Source organism: Anomalospiza imberbis, chromosome 6, assembly GCF_031753505.1.
Source record: "Anomalospiza imberbis isolate Cuckoo-Finch-1a 21T00152 chromosome 6, ASM3175350v1, whole genome shotgun sequence".
NCBI lineage: Eukaryota > Metazoa > Chordata > Aves > Passeriformes > Viduidae > Anomalospiza > Anomalospiza imberbis.
In genome coordinates, this window is record NC_089686.1 from 26,831,589 (window position 1) to 26,843,837 (window position 12,249).

Consider the following 12,249-nt stretch of genomic DNA (forward strand, 5'->3'; position numbering starts at 1 on the left):
ACTTGGTTAGTATGACAGCCAACTATAATCCCTAAAGGAGTTCTGTAGCCTAGATAATTCTCTCCTTACAAAAGCAAAGTAATCAATGTATTAAAAATAAAAAAAAAGAAACCTCAATTGGCAAACTTCACATTATAAAGCAATGAAAAACTGTGTTTAAAAACAGAAGTTCAAAGCTCTTACTTCCTACTAAGCTCAATAAATGTCTTCTATTAATAATAATACACTGAAGACTGTCTGTGTATTACTCAAAATTAAATCAGAGCCTAAATATTACTTCTGAATCCAAAACATCATTTTTAGGTGGAATCTAGCAGTCCCAGGGCATCTATTATCATTATTACTCTCCATAAAAAAAAAAAAAAAAAAACAACAAACAAGAGAAAAACCAAAGCAATCTACATAAATTAAATCAAGGTACAATATAAAGGTAAACTGCAAAGTTTCAAATTACCAGCATAGCAGTATTCTGAACTCAGGTCTCAAGTTACTTATTTTCAGATTTTTGAATATCTGAAAGCATTCAATATAGTTTCAAAGCCTGTATTTTAACAGGGAAGGAAAGTGCAAGATTACAGAAGTAATCAATTCTTAATTCTTTTTGCATAGGATAAGCTCCAACCAAAAACATGCAGAATGGTCAGAGAAGTTTCCCAGAGCAAGTCTCCCGATCAGGCTTATTTGTGGAGATACTCAGGAAAAACACAAAAGAGCTAATGGAGAAATTTTACGAAGGGGATACATGAAAAACCTTATAAAAATAGAAGAAAAAAAAAAAAAAGGAAGAAGACAAAGAAGAAGGTACCAAAGTAAAGACAGAAAAAGGGCTAAAATGCATTTCCTGGGAGAAAAAAAACCAAGAAAAAATTACATCCTGGTATGGGCAACTACAACTAATTTTACTGATCCACAGATCTGGATCATTTCATATTATTTTGCTTCATGAGCAACTGCAATACAGAACCCAGGACTCAACACCATAAAGCTGAGTTTGTTGTTTGACCTTGTACAAGCTATATGTGTCATTTCTACCTGTGTAAAACAACACTGCTTAACCCCTTTTTAAAATTACTAAATGAGAAAGGGAACTGGCATATATAAGCAGCAATATTCTGCATAAAAATTAGCCAACCTAAATAAATAAATGCCAAAATGCAACTATATATACTTTTCCAAAAACTGTGCATGCAGGTATTGGTTTTCCTTTGTTAAATGCAAACATTCTTCCGTCATGTTTGAATGTCAACTGATGCAGAACTGCAAAAATGCATGGGAATTTTAACTCAAAGCCAAAGAAACAACTCTTATTTACTACAAAATTTAATGTGCAGAACTAGCCACAGATTAATTATTTTGTTTTCCAATAGATGCACTAGAAAAACACAGTTAACATGCAAATTCAAAATAACTTCACATTTGTTTCAGATTTTCTCGTGGGGAACTATAAACTCGCTTTCCTTTAAATATTTCACCAAATCTGTAATTATAAGGAAGTGATGAGATGGTTCAAACAATAATCTGTAAAATGCAATACTCTTCCAGCTCACTTACACTGACCTTTAGGCTAACAATTATCAGAGTATGAAGGAAAAAAAGAACCAACCAACCAAAGAGTGATGAAGTATTTTGTGTGCCCATCAGGAGAGACGTACCACACATCCAGGGGAGGAAAAAAGCCCCGGGAGCGCTAATCGGGAGCTCGCAGGCTGAGCGGGACCCCCTAAACTGCGCTGCGCTCCCTGCGGGCCGCGAGGGCGGGGGGCGCGGGCACGGCGCGGACAAAGCCCCCTGGCGGCAGAGCCTCCCCGGCCGCGGGACGCAGGCCCCTCTGGAAAGCATTCCTGCCTTATCACCGAGCAGGAATGCACCGCGGGCTCGCTCGCACGGCTACGTCACGGCCACAAACGGGGCTGTTTTCAGTTCGCCCGACCTAACCGTGCCAGCAGTACTCCGCGATGGGTGTTTGGGTGCAAAGTGCCACTCTCTCGGAGAAGGTCGCGGCACGTCAGCCCCCAAGAATGCCTTCTGCACAGAACCCTAAGGACACACCGCGAAGCAGCCTACCGAACAGAGTGATGAGGGCTGCTTTGTCAAGTTTTATGCGAAATATTCCTGAAGGATGCCAGTACATGGGATTTATCTTGTGTCAAGAAAGTACTTTTAGAAGCCTTAAGATAACATCAAGCATGCTTCTAATATCTTTATTAAACATAATGGAATTATTTTTGCAATATCTACTCAAATAACAAGTCCCAACAGGGAAACTTACACAGAACAATCTATTATTATGATCAGTGCTTTTCTTTTCTACAAAGTCTGCACACAGAAAAACACCTACAGCTTTAGGAAAGCACATAGCTTGAAATACATGTGGAGCATTTGGTTCTGTTAGTGCTAAATATAGCATTTTAAAACAATTTAGTCTGAGCCTAAAGTATTTAATTGGATTTTGTTACACATGCAACACCTTAGCTAAAGTAAAGTCCAATAACAGGGAGTGGCAGGCATTTGGTTGCAATTATTTACAATTTTACAACAATGGCAGCTGTTTTAGATAGGGATACTTCAGGGGGAAAATGCTATTTCAGCTCAGTATGTTCCACACTTATAAGCAACTTATACTAAAGCAAGTTAGTGATAAGGTAACAAATGCTTAAACAATTTCCCATACTTTATGTACTACAGACTTTAAAAAAACACATTTGCATAATACTTTTTGAGCTCTAGTAACAGAGTTTTAGTAGAGTACTATAAATAGAATTTTAAGAATTTTAGCACTTCTTAAAAATAATTTTCAAAGCAGCATAAAAAATGAAAGTATGCACCTGGATGAATATTTGTAATGCCCTTACTTTAGATATGCACTATAAATATCAGCAGGCAGTTAACTCTGGTCACTGATGTCACTGTTGAAAACAACTGTCATGCGGAAGACTCTTCAGAAGGTAAGACAGCACAACTGACAAAAATGCCACCTATTAACTCCTCATTCTTTATGAAATAAGTATACAAGCATCAGTGCTGCAACTGGCTTCAATGCACAGGTTTAAAATGGACGTCCAATTGACCAGCTAATGCTGTTCTCTCTCTACTGCTTTTACTCTGCAGTGTAGAGTTTTCAAATTTCTGTCAAGGATCTTTTATTAAGAAAAAAAAAAAAAAACCCACCAGTTTATCTGCATGACACTAAACTAAAGAATACACACATACCCCCACAGGCCTATTTTGGTCTAGATTAAAATCGTTCCCTTCCTACTTATTAAGGAAATAGTCCACGCTGATATCAAAAGCTGTACTGGAGAGAGCAAAAGAGGGGGATACAGAGGGGTGGAGTGTATTCTGGGGAGAAGGTGACAAGTATGTCTTCCTTTTATAACTATATAGTCCTGCTTCTTTTTTTAATTAAAGCAGTGTTTCTTACTTATGTCTTATAGCTACAACACCATGGCATTACATCTGTATATCTCTGGTGATTCCCTTGGGTGGAGAGAGTCTAAAGGTTATGCTGGTTGAAGGGATTCAAAACGCTTGAAATCTGCAACACTGCAACTGGCTACCCTATTCCAAAGCCTTAAAATCCACCTGGTGGAAAAACAGAAATGCACACACATCATTAGGAGAGTGAAGTTTTCGGAAATTTAATATAGAGCAATATTTGAAGGTGAAAGGAAGGAGGAGGAGAATGGACAACTGTTCAAATTTAGTAGAGGAAGAAAAGAGCAGAGAAGGCGTGAACGAGTATTAGGGGGTAATGAAGAGGAAAATAAGTACAGAGAAAGGAGAAAAGGGGGGAAAGGCAGTGGGAATGGAAGGGAGGAAGCTGAAAGATTAGGCAGAAGAAGGGAATGAGGAAGGAAGAAGAGAGGAGCAGGGAAGCTCCCCTTCCTGCCTTCCTCCCTCCCTAGAGAGCCGTGACCAGCTGGCAGCCTCGTACAGCAGGCTCAGACCCTCCCATTGCTCAGGCCTTCATCACCTGTCTGGGACCAGGCACCCCGCTCCCTGCCCTTCCCGCCTGCCCTCCGTGGCGCGGCGGGGCCGAGGGGGCCGGGCGGGGGGCGCGGGGCCGGTGCCCGCTCCCCACGCGGCCCCAGCCCTCCGAACTGGTTACAGCCAGCGGCCGCCGCGCCGGCTCGCCGGGCTGCAGCCGCCTCCTCCCCCCGCTCCCCTTCCGCCTGCCGGGCCGGCCGCCCCGCTTCAGGCCGGGCCGGCTCCCACGGGACCGCATTCCTCCCCTCACCTCGCGCCGTCGGGATCCGGCTCCTCGGCGGCGGCGGGAGCGGCAGCATTCCCGGGACGCTCTCTCCACGCCGGCGCCCCCGGCGGCTTCTCCTCCCCGCGGGGCTCTCTCCGCTCTCCGGCCCGCAGCTCCCGAGCGCTCCCGGCCGCCGCAGCCCCGTCCCGCCTCTCCGCTCGCTCCCCGGCGCTCAGTAATGGCGGCCGCCGAGCCTCCCCGGCTCTCGCTTCGCTGACGGAGTCTCTCTCTCCCCCTAACTTTACCTCAGCAGCTTCCCTCCCCTCCCCCCTCCCTCCCGCCGCCGCGGCTCAGCGCGCGCCCGCCCGGCCAGCTGCGCGTGCGCGGGAAAGAGCCTCTTCCTGCTCTCGCTGGATTCCCTGGGAAGCCTGGGAGGGCGCGCGCGGCCGGCACCCAGCTGCGCGCGCACGCGCGCCGCCCCGCCCCCCCCTCCTCCCGGGCCCGGGCAGGGGCGCGCGCCGCGCGCGCCCGCTCGTGCCCTGGCGGCCGCTCGGGCGTCGCGGAGAGCCGGGAGTCTCGGGGACCGCGGTTCGAATCCCGCCTCGGGCAGCGGAGCAGGCCGGGACCCTGCCGCGCCCCGGCGTGAGAGGCTCCGAGGTGTGCAGGCGGCCGCCGGCTTGATCCCGAGCCGCCGGCTCTGTCCGATGGGGACCAGCCTGAGCTAGGGCCTACCCTAAGCCTACAGCCAGCAGCAATGCCTGCAAGAAAGGAAATTGGCGGTTGACGGCGATGGAATTAAGAGATGCCAAAACGCTGTTTTGGTCAGCCTGCTGTGCCCCCAGCTCCTCTCGTGCCCGGCTGCCTATAACTTTTCACAACATTTCCCACGTTTAGCCGCTGTAGCGCAGCACTTCTTTCGTTTGTTAATCATTAAAAAGGAAAAGGGCACTGCAGTGGGGCTGCTCGCAGCCGGCAGGTGGGATGCCCACCTTTGTGGGACAGTGCATAGGACATTGCTTCCCGGGGCACACCAGGCACTGGACACCCTGGGAGTCCCCAGAGGACATTGCTTTGCGGGGCACACCAGGCACTGGACACCCTGGGAATCCCCTTAGGACATTCCCTCCCAGGGCACACCAGGCACTGGACACCCTGGGAGTCCCCAGAGGACATTCCCTCCCAGGGCACACCAGGCACTGGACACCCTGGGAATCCCCTTAGGACATTCCCTCCCAGGGCACACCAGGCACTGGACACCCTGGGAGTCCCCAGAGGACATTCCTTCCCAGGGCACACCAGGCACTGGACACCCACCAGGCACTGGACACCCTGGGAGTCCCCAGAGGACATTGCTTCCCAGGGCACACCAGGCACTGGACACCCTGGGAGTCCCCAGAGGACATTCCCTCCCAGGGCACACCAGGCACTGGACACCCTGGGAATCCCCAGAGGACATTCCCTCCCAGGGCACACCAGGCACTGGACACCCTGGGAATCCCCAGAGGACATTGCTTTGCGGGGCACACCAGGCACTGGACACCCTGGGAATCCCCAGAGGACATTCCCTCCCAGGGCACACCAGGCACTGGACACCCTGGGAATCCCTGTAGGACATTCCTTCCCGGGGCACACCAGGCACTGGACACCCTGGGAGTCCCCAGAGGACATTGCTTTGCGGGGCACACCAGGCACTGGACACCCTGGGAATCCCCAGAGGACATTCCCTCCCAGGGCACACCAGGCACTGGACACCCTGGGAATCCCCTTAGGACATTCCCTCCCAGGGCACACCAGGCACTGGACACCCTGGGAGTCCCCGTAGGACATTCCTTCCCAGGGCACACCAGGCACTGGACACCCACCAGGCACTGGACACCCTGGGAATCCCCAGAGGACATTCCTTCCCAGGGCACACCAGGCACTGGACACCCTGGGAATCCCTGTAGGACATTCCTTCGCGGGGCACACCAGGCACTGGACACCCTGGGAATCCCTGTAGGACATTCCTTCCCAGGGCACACCAGGCACTGGACACCCTGGCAGTCAGGCTGAGCAACCCAAGGCAGCACAGGCACTTGGAGGGGTCCCCACTTGGCTTGCAGGAGGTGAAACCTGCCTCCCACTCTCAGAGCCCTCCAGGGTTGTACGTAAACCCAAACCCCAACCCCACAGGGATGGGGCTGAGGAGCTTCGTGCTCCTGCCTCTGGAGCTGGGTTTCCTCTGGCAGTGGCAGGTGAGGCATGGCACGTATGAAGGAGTTAGTAAGTAGGTGCTAATCTGTTCTATCCACCACAGGGAACAGGACATCTCTGGTCATCATACACATACACCTTATTTCTGTGCACACACAAATGCATATTCTGTGCATCATTTATTACTAAAGATCGTTCATATGTATGCGTACAAAGGAACAAATCAATATTTTACTAGCAGCCTCATTATTGGCACAGTCCAAGTTTTGACTGTTATATTTGTAATCATAATATTTAATAACAATATGGTTCATGCTGTGCAATTTTGCGTACTGTATGCACATCTTAAGGTTTTACATCTGAAAATTAGGAAATTAAAAGATTTACAACATCAGATCCTTTCTAAAGACACATTGCCTGTAAACCTGAATTTTTAAGAAAATTCTAAATAGCTAAACCATTTTGTGTTAAATATGACTGAACAGCCTAGCACAGACACTGCATTACATGAGAATATTTGTAGAAATACTCACCTTAGGTAGGTCCACATTAAAATAATTAAATTATTTGACATTGTAATCACAGCAATTGCTCAAGAGTTTGTGCAGTCACATGCTAGTTCAAAAAAAATAAAGAAAGGAAAGAAAAGCAAGCTAAACAAGCATAAAACTAGAACTTAATTTCAATTTTGATTACTTGATTTTGAGTTTTTTGAGGGAGGGGGTTGTTGAAAATTGATACCTTGGAGTGTTAAAGCCCCATTTCACTTTACCAGAATCAAAAGCTTCTATTCATATGACAAAGAAAAACTTTTGCGGTTTCTTAGCTTAACACAAATTTAAAGGAAATCTGTATCCTTCTGAAAATCTGCTTAGGTATTAATTGCCATAAACAGTAAATATTAGAGAATTTTGGTAAAGCTCCATCATGTAGGAGACGCCTCATGTAGGAATTGATTATAGAAATTACTTTCATCCTGATTTTAATTTTAAAAAAAGCTCCGCAAGGTAAATAGGCTTGGGAATAGCAGGAAGTTTTTCCCAGCAAGCTCAACCCTGAAGCCTGCAAGGCCAGCGAGGAGTGCCTCAGTTGGAAACTCAGTTGGAAACAGTTGGCAGGGGCATTGGCTGCAGGGAGTGTGGAGGAACTCTCTTCACAAGGATGCACAGCAGCCAGACAAAAGGCAACAGGCCTCAGTGGTTTCCTGTGATGTTACCCTGGTAAGATACACCACCAGCTCCAAAAGCACTCCTTCTTGAAAGAAAAAACAGGTTTTCAGGCAGAATTAGATCAGCTAATTCTTCTTCCTCTAATCCTAAATAGTCTTCCAAAAATTAATATAACACAGGAAGACTGTAAAGCCAGAAATTGATTTTCATATAGATTTCCTCACATCAGATCACCATCATCAGAGGAAACTGCTGTGCAGAAACTCACTTTGCTGGTGGCATTCCAGGAAGCATACAAAAGTTCTGTCAGGCTGCAGTAGGCATCTTGCTATGGTATTGCAGAGCTTATTAAACCCCTTGATTTTGTATAAAGCTACAAAAAGTCAATAATTATGTCCAATGAACCAACAAGCAGGGTTCTAAGCAGATTAGTGACACAGTGTTTTTCCTAGACTCTATGAAATCTATAACTTTGCAGTTTAATGTAAACTATTGAGTAGAGATACACCCATAGATCATGTCAGATGCATATTAAAAAGACATGCAAGTTTTATAAAGTTTCAAAGGGAAAGTGGTGAGAATATTGCAAATCCATGAGAAAACAGGTAGTTTTATGCCCTAATGAGAGCATAATATTTAGATTTCTAGGACTACTTAAAGATTTTATGTCACTAATGAAGTAGTAAGACAAATTAAAGCAACTCCATCAAGGTATTTTAATCTAAAATTTTATTAAAATTGTCCAGAAATATTTGTGAATATTCGTTAGAAGAAATCTTTCAAAAAACCCTGTCAATGACTGAGTAGAATAGAGGGAGCACAGTAACTCAGAGAAGGCATAAAAATAAACTATAATAATGAAAAACAATTAATAATTTAGGTAGGTTAGTGTTTTGTAAATTATACAGAAAGGCAGTTCAAAGAAACATTTTAGTAAACCTTCAGAAATTCAGAAGAAAGTCATTAATGATTTGCAACATTTGTTATTTATGACTATTGTTACTCGAGCCTTTTCCTGTAGCAGATTTCCCCTTAGAAATATCCTCATACTTCAAGAGGCTGATTATAAACTCAAATAAAGTAAGCATTTGGTAAATCTCTAGTAGCCTGCACATCAATTTCCTCTGATTCTGGTGATCTGAAGCCAGATGGGAGGCAAATGCATATCTCCTCATGCTTCTGGAATTGGTGGATTTCAAACCACAAATCAGATGAGCAATGCACATACTTCTCATGGGTACAGCATTTTCTTAATTGCCCTCACTCCTCCATCACTGCTTTCATTGCAGCACTTGGAAGTGCAAAACAAGCAATCTTACCAGTGTACTGAACCAAAAATCAATGTGCTGTTGGTGGTTGCAGAACATGAAATCTGTACATATTATTTTACTACAAGCTGCTTTTCAGACCTCTTCCCCAGCATCTCTCATTAAACAGGAGAACTGCCAGGTCTGTCTCACTTTAAGGGAAAGGCACTGTTTTGCATAAAGTTTTAGAATTGATGTTACAGCACCTTCTTTGTGAGAAAATCTTCATGCACTTTGTTCTACTGTATATGCTCATATTAATTCATTGTGCTCCATGTAAAAACATTTGTATAAAGGAAGAGAGGGCAAAATAGGAGCATAAATACTCACACCATCATATCAAATTCTTAAGGGGAGCCTGTTTGGTCCCTAATAGAAATCATCTAGATAAATGCACTTACTTACGACGAGACCCACATCACTGCATAATTCCATGGCATTGAGGGGAAAGCTCACCAGCATTACTAGTTTTGTGATCAGTACACCTGACAAAACAAAGAGCAGGTAGAAAGCTTGCCTTTTTTTACCTTTCTCCCTCTCTGCCCTTGTTCTAGTTTGGAGGTTCAGATTTTGGGGTTGTGGGTTTTTTAAATAAATATTTTATTCATTTTTCAAATGAAATACTACATTGATCAGCATTTTTTATTAATTTGGATCATCTACCATTTCAAAAGAAACATCAAGAGCATGATCAGTGATTGCAGTGAACCTGGCTTATGCAAAATCAAGCATTCATATAATTCACACATTCAATATTTGTGCAATGAAGGCCTGCTTTCTTATAAGCCTTGCTATGTTCCACTCTGCTGGTATGAACCCCATGACTTCCGGGGACTGGAAAATCCCAAATAAGTGCAGAAAGATCCAACAGAGCATGAGAGGGAGACTGAGAAAAAATATTGAAGCCATAATTCTTCTTTTAAAAATTAACTGTAAAAGAAAATTAGCCAGACACCTTACATGTATTCGTTGGTTCAGGAAAATAAAGAAAAAAAAAAAAAAAAAAAAAAAAAACCCAAAGACTTCCAGAGTAGGTTTAGCACCCACAGCACCCTGCACCCTTTGCTGGAGCCTCCCAGCCAGCCTGCCCAGCATCCTGTGCAGCCCACAGAGGGTACTGCTGTGAGGCTGGGTGCCAGTTCCTATGGACTGAAGATACCTTATTTCAGTACAGGCATCAGTCTGATGAAGGGAAAGGATAGATTTGTATGAACAACACCTCTTCTGTTGTTTGCTTGCTTGTTGAAATCAGTGAGTTGAAGCACTGGGAGCTGCTGAGAAGAGATTACACTTATCACAGGTGAACCAGGAGAGGGCTGTGAGAAGAAGATACCAGAAAAGACTCGTGGGGTCAAGGTCATAAAGAAGGCTTGCTTTTGCTATCACCATGTCTCCCTGTGTGCTTTCAGACAGCTCAGGCTTTCCTGTTTAGAGGCACGTTGGTTATAGGAGTACAGGGAGAAGAGAGATTTGAGAGTGAGAAGGTTTTCTTGATTGCTTTCTGCTAAGTAATTAGTATTGATATGTTTTTGTTTCAGATGCCTCAGGGATAATAGTGCTTTAGGAAATGGGTGGATTTCAGTTGCCTGTTTGCTTTACAGCTATAATTGAGAATTTCTTTTTCTAAAAAGGGGGGAAAAAAAGGTGCTAAATGTGCCTCGGGAGAGGTGATGGAAAATATTATGACACTAGTCAAGATGATTGCAAACACGGTGAGGCTGAAATGTGTTCAGCTGACCTAACTAAGCATGAATAATACATTGCTTCTTTCGACTACAATATTTCTGGTCAAATTCTGAACATAACAAGGTGATTTCAATATCCAAGTTATTGTACTATCAGATAGTAACAGTTTAGATGTTATGAGAAAAATATACTAAAACACTTCTGAAGAAACAGTACTAAGCATTGTGTTTTAAAGCAGTCTTTCTTATAGGGCAAGCACCTTTCCTTCTCTAATAAAATGTTGTCAGAGACTGTAGGTTTTTAATATCACAAGAAGAGAAGATTCCTCCAAATTGCAAACATCAGAGGAGATTTAAAGGCAACAAACACCAAGGGAAGGAGCAGGGATGACGTTCATTTTAGCAACAGATTACAATTACAAAGTGATCACACCATTGATCATACTGATTTCTACTATTGCAACTATCCTTGTAAAGGTATTTTACTTATATAGAAATTATCTTAAATAGCTAATCTAATGCATAGAAAGAATATTCACCAACTACCAAGCTTGCAATAGTTCCAAGATAAATTACTATTATAGGATTGTATGTGCTTCTGTCTTCCCTTCCCACATGTAAAGGGCAAGGAAAAAAGTATGCTGGAAAGAGCAGCTGAATCTTGCCTCAAAGTTTGGAGAGACAGAATCCTGGGCAAAGGCAAACAAATACCTCTTCTGGAAATTACTGTTTGTGCATATGTGTTTGGGATTTTTCACCAAAATTTTATGTGGCTCTTCTAATTTTTTTTCAGTTTGAAGGACACAGAACAGCCATTATTTTACTAATAGGTGCTAATTGCCTTCAACACATATAGAGCTATATTCTTTTTCCCAGTGTTATAAATCCAGTATTTAGTCAGGTGAGACACATTAGGAGGGTTCAGACTGAGCTCATAGTAAGTTAATAAAAAAGTAAACATTTACTTTTGAAACTTGGGAGTCTAAGCTATGACTGAAATGGGTTCTATATGCCTATGACAAATACTTTACATGCTACATTTAAACACATATGCATGAAAATAGTCATTCGAGCAAACATGTCTTAAAAGGTGTTGCCAAATAAAAGCCCAAGTTATTATCCACCTACAATAAACAGGAAAAAGATCTTTTGTTGTCATTGTAAGATGAGTTAATGGATTCATATGAGCACATTTAAATGCAAATCAAAATTTATTCATGAAATAGAATTTTTGACATTATGGTGTACACATCTCTTTTATTAAGGTAATTTCTGCCCAAATTTTGAAGAAAAAAATGCAAAACCTTTGTATTTAAATCCTTGGTGTAAAGAATGTGCTTTGGAGCTTGACAACAGTGAAGAAATACAACTATGGAATATATCCTCTAGAAACCTATTGTTCCTGCACATGTGTTCTATTTTTTCACCAAAAGTGTACGTGGCTCTTCAGCCTGCGTGAAGAATGCAGAACAGCCATGTCTTCATGATAGATGATAATTGCCTTGAATAGATACGCCGTTCTCTCCTTTTGCCCTTTTTGGTATCAATTCAGGATAACAGGCCTATTCTTCCCATTCTCCATCTGTAGATTTTACACACTGCAAGACAACTACTCTATGGAGTAGAAACAACTTAAGTGCATATACATCTATGGGAACCAATAAATAACAACATAGACATTTTTCTCATCTAGTGCCTGAAAA

General features: G+C 43.6%; 1 protein-coding gene across 3 annotated transcripts in view; it reads right to left on the reverse strand.

Moving 5' to 3' along the window:
• The window catches only part of ARHGAP5 (Rho GTPase activating protein 5), a 46,299-nt gene extending 41,792 nt beyond the window's left edge, over positions 1-4,507 (reverse strand). The window contains exon 1 of one of the 3 annotated variants that reach the window (XM_068192960.1): positions 4,238-4,503. The gene's annotated coding sequence lies outside the window, so the exon portion shown is untranslated. Of the gene's footprint in view, positions 1-4,237 lie in introns of all 3 variants that reach the window. The other 2 variants (XM_068192961.1, XM_068192962.1) reach the window with 2 other exon arrangements.
• Positions 4,508-12,249: the final 7,742 nt, after the last annotated feature.